A 5,177-nucleotide genomic window follows, 5' to 3' on the forward strand; every position below is an offset into this window, starting at 1 on the left:
AAAAAGTGTGAAATAGTAATAATATGTGATCCAACAATCTCTACTTTGTATATATCCTTAAGAATTAAGAGCTGTGTCATGAATAAATATATGCACACCCTTATTTATTTCAGAGTTCTGGTGTGGTGCTATGGGATAAGCACTGGAGTGAAAAGTCAGTTTGAGCTGCACGGTTCATGGTTCAAACTGACCAGCCACTTCTTGGAAACACTATACAGGGTAACAATGAGTTAGAAGCAATTCCATAGTACTTACAACAATAACACGTTCATTGCAGCAATATTCATAATGCAAAAAGATGGAGCCCACCTAAGTGCCCATCAATAGAAGAATGATTAAACAAATTTTGGTAAACACACATAATAGAACACTATGAAGAATAACAATGAATTTGCTTAACACCCCATAACATGTATAAACCTGGAATACATTATGCAGAGTGAAATTACTTAATCACCAAAATTGTATGAGACCACTGTTGTAAAAAAATCAAGAAGCAATTTCCATACTTAAGGAAACATTCTAGGATGGATACCAGGGATGGGATGGGAGGGAGAACTATTTACTAGCTAACCGACTCCATGGCACACCATCACCACCAAAATTGGGTTGTTGCTCTTAAATGCCAGTGTGTCTGTCTCCACTCAGCAACACTGTATATATAGGCTCTCCAAGGACCATCAGGTGGATTTGAGTCACTCACCTGCAGTTAGTAGTTTAGTGCTTATCCTACAGCATCTTCCTGTTGTTGTTGTAAGGTTCCATTGAGTCGCTACTCAATCATAGTGACCTTACACACAGCAGAAGGAAACACTGCCTGATCCTGGGCCAACCTCACTACTGTTGCCATGCTTGAGTCCATTGATGCTGTCACATGGCCAATCCATCTCGTTGGGGGTCTTCCTCTTTCTCTGTCCCTCCATCTTACAAAACATGATATCCTTCTCCAGCGAATGATCCCTCCTGACAATATGTCCAAAGTATGAGAGAAGAAGGTTGGCCATCTTGTCCTCCAGGGAGCACTCTGGCTGCACCTTTTCCAAAACAGATCTATTGGTTCTTTTGGCAGCCCATGGCCCTTTCAGTATTCTCCTCCAGCACAAAAACTCAAAAGGATCAATTCTTCTATGGTCTTCCTTATTCACTGTCCAGCTTTCAAATGCATATGAGGTTATTGAAAATACTATGGCTTGGGTCAGGCACACCTCAAGCTGACATCTTTGCTCTTCAAAACTTTAAAAAGGTCTTTGCAGTACATTTGCCTAATGCAATACGTCATTTGATTTCTTGAGTGCTGCTTCCATGAGTGTTGATAGTTGATCCAAGAAGAATAAAGTCCTTGACAACTTCAATCTTTTCTCCATTGATAAGAATGTTGTTTATTGGTCCCATGGGGAGGATTTTAGTTTTCTTTACATTGAGATGTAATCCATACATAGTCTATGCTCTTTGATCTTCATCAGTAAATGTTTTAAGTCCTTTTCACTTTCAGCAAACAAGGTTGTATCATTTGCATATTGCAGGTTGTTAATGAGTCTTCCTCCAATCCTGATGCCACATTTTTCCTCATATAACCCAGCTTCTTGGATTATTTGCTCAGCATACAGGTTGTCTAAGTATGGTGAAATAATACAACCCAGTTGCACACCTTTCTTGATTTTAAACCATTTAGTGTTCCCATGTTCTGTTCAAACAACTGCCTCTTGGTCCAGGTATAGATTCCTCATGAGCAAAATTAAGTGTTCCCGAATACTCATACTTCGCAATGTAGTCCATAGCTTGTCATGATCCACACAATTGAAAGCCTTTGTGTAGTCAATAAAGCACTGGTAAACATCTTTCTGATATTCTCTGTTTTCAGCCAAGATCCATCGCACATCAGCAATGATATCCCTCATTCCACGGCTTCTTCTGAATCTGGCTTGAAACTTTGGAAGTTCTCTGTCAATGTATGCTTGCAGCTGTTTCTGTATTACCTTTAATAAAACTTTACTTGCATGGGATATCAAAGAGATTGATGATTTCTGCATTCTGTTGGGTCACCTCTCTTTGGAATGGGCACAAATATGGATCTCTTCCAATCAGTTGGCCAGATAGTTGTCTTCCAAATTTCTTGGCAGAGATGAGTGAGTGTCTCCTGTGCCACCTCACTTTCTTGAAAGATTTCAATTTTTATTCCATCAATTCCTGGTTCCTTGTTCTTTGCCAATTCCTTCAATGCACCATGGACTTCCTCCTTCAGTATCATTGGCTCTTGATCATGTGCTAACTCTTGAAACGATTCAACATTAACCATTTCCTTTTGGTACAGTGACTGTGCATTCCTTCCATCTTCTTTTGATGTTTTCTGCATCATTCAATAATTTGTCCAGAGAATATTTCAATAACAAAATTTGAGGCTTGAATTTTTTCTTCAGTTCCATCAGCTTGAGAAATGCTAAGTGTGTTCTTCACTTTTGGTTTTCTGATTCCAGATCTTTGCACATTTTGTTGTAATATTTGGCTTTATCTTTTTGAGCTGATCTTTGAAATTTTCTGTTCAGCTCTTGTACCTCCTCATTTCTTACATTTGCTTTAGCATCTCTACACTGGAGAACAATTTCCAGTGTCTCTTCTGACATCAATTTTGACCTTTTCCTTCTTTCTTGCCTTCTTAATGACATTTTGCTAACTTCACGTATGATGTTCTTTTTTTTTTTTTTTTTTGGTGGGGGGAGGTTAATGTATGATGGTCTTTATTTACAACTTTATTACTTTATTGGCAAAAAGGGAGAGGAACATTGAAAACAGTTTAACACAGAGTATCACAGCTGATCCTGTCAGATCAAAGAAATTGCATCTCAAAAGTCTGTCTAATTGACCAAAGTTAATACATCACTAAATCTATATATGCAATTTTACTTTATGCTGTACAGTGTTCATAATTTAGGCCATCTTTTTAATATATAATTACAAAAGAAATAAAGTCACTCAATAAAACTGCATTAAATGAAGAATGTTTCATATTTAATTTATATTGTGCCTGGTCAATAACACATACCCAATAAAAATCAAAAGTTGGAAAAGCAGTCACACTTCCTACTTCAGTGGACACTTACAACAACCAATCAGTTTCTGAAATGACCATTATATTTCAATTTACCATGAACTACTCTGAACTTACTATGAGATATATAGTCAACTTAAAAACAAACAAACAAACAAAAAACCAAAAAAACGTAGGGAGAACATTTCTTTTTTGGAGTGGGAAAGGCCTCCGGAATCAGCATAGAAAATAAACATATCCTGTTGAAGAATTGTAGGTGGAAAAAAACTTAATGTAGTCAGTCAATCTCAACTCATGCTTCATGCTGAGCTGATATCATCTGTTCATTAACTTGTTTAGTGTTATTCTTCTAAGTCAAGTGTGTTTAATTCTTCTTCTAGTTCATCCAAATCTTCCCAAGGGAAAAGATTTTCACCAACAGGAACAGCATCAATGGCTCCATTTTCCTGTTCCTCCCCTTCTTTGTCCTCTTCCAAATCACTTCTTTCCCCATTTTCTGCCCTACCTCTGGAAACTTCACTTAATTTGTTTTCATCTTCTTCTGAAGTATATGTGCTGAATCTTTCAAGACTGGTTACTGTAATACCTGTCTCATCTACAGCTCTTGGAATGTACAGGTTTAAATCTAGGTTATTTATGCTCACAGAATCATCCACCTCATCACCACCTGTTCCTTGGGTGTAATGGGTATAATCTGCTTCCTCATCATCATCATTAACCAGTTCAGGACGAAAGTCTAAACACCTCATGACCACTGATAACTACTGCTTTCCCTGCTTTGAAGTCTACTTTCCTTCGTTCCATATCTTGATCAAGTTTATCAATCTTTTCTTGTCTTTTCCTTTTTTTCCATGCAAGCAAAGATTCTAGAGTGATTTTTGGTAACATTTGGACCTAGGACAGAATGCTTTCTTTCAATGAGGTCTTCTAATGAAAGTTCATCTTCTTTCTTTTTATATGTTTTCAACACAAATCCAGGAGGAAGTACATGATGATATATGCACATATCGCCCCCTCCAAGGCATACCCCAAACCAGCCATACTTGTTGTTCTCAATAGCTTCAAGGAAATGCTTGCACACTATTTGAGTTTTTGTGTTTTTTTTTTTTCTTTTCCGCGTCACCGTGCTTTTTGTTTACTACTTCTTCCAGTTTTTTCTCATCCCAATTTTCCATGGTATCTTTTTCAAGTTCTTCATCTCTTGCATCCATGTATACACTTCACTTCTCACATTTTCTCTACAGAGTCAAGTCATGATCTCCTTTAATACATGGTCCTTGCTTGAAGAATGCACATACCACAGATTTGGGATCTGCACTTTACTTATTTTTTGAGCAGCAACTACAGGTTTGAAGCGTTCGTTTAACTGCTGCAATTTCTTCTTCTTGTCATCTTTCTTCAATTTCTTGTCTGCTTCACTTTGTGCTAACTAACGTGGATTTTGTTGACTAAATTTAATTTTATGGGTGATACCCTTGATAAACTTCTGTTGCATTGCTTCTGTCTTATTCTTTAGACCAAAAGTTTTATCTTCGATGATCTTCTCCTTCTTTTTCTGTTCTGCCTTTTTGCTGCCTCCAGTCTGAGCTTGTTTCTTGGAGGACATTGTGGAGACAGGTGGCAAAGGCCAGACTAAGGTGCAGCTGGACACCATCAGGGGCTCTGGCCCCATGGCAGGAGGAGTAAGACAGAAGACTCCATCGCTGCCGCACTACACAGAAGACAAGTCGCTCTCGAGCCACCGAAACACCTATGTATGATGTTCTTGATGTCATCCCACAACTCTTCTGATCTTTGGTCTTTAGTGTTTAATGTATCAAATCTGTTTTTCAGAAGATCCCTAAATTCAGGTGGGATATATTCAAGGTCATATTTTGGCTCTCATGGACTTGTTTTCATTTTCTTCAGTTTCAGTTTGAATTTGCATATCAGTAATTGATGGTCTGTTCCACAGTCTGCCCCTGGCCTTGTTTTGACTGATGGTATGGAATTTTCTATCATCTCTTTCCACAGATGTAGTCAACTTGATTTCTATGTATTCCATCTGGTGAAGTCCATGTGTATAGTCATCTCCTATGTTGTCTAAAGAAGGTATTTGAAATGAACAGATCATTGATTTTGCAGAATTCAA

General features: G+C 37.8%; 1 pseudogene; it reads right to left on the minus strand.

The window, feature by feature from the left end:
• Positions 1–3,387: 3,387 nt before the first annotated feature.
• LOC102825499 lies at positions 3,388–4,652 on the minus strand (annotated as a pseudogene).
• Positions 4,653–5,177: the final 525 nt, after the last annotated feature.

The sequence above is a fragment of the Chrysochloris asiatica genome, unplaced genomic scaffold, assembly GCF_000296735.1.
Source record: "Chrysochloris asiatica unplaced genomic scaffold, ChrAsi1.0 scaffold00063, whole genome shotgun sequence".
In the NCBI taxonomy this organism is placed as follows: domain Eukaryota; kingdom Metazoa; phylum Chordata; class Mammalia; order Afrosoricida; family Chrysochloridae; genus Chrysochloris; species Chrysochloris asiatica.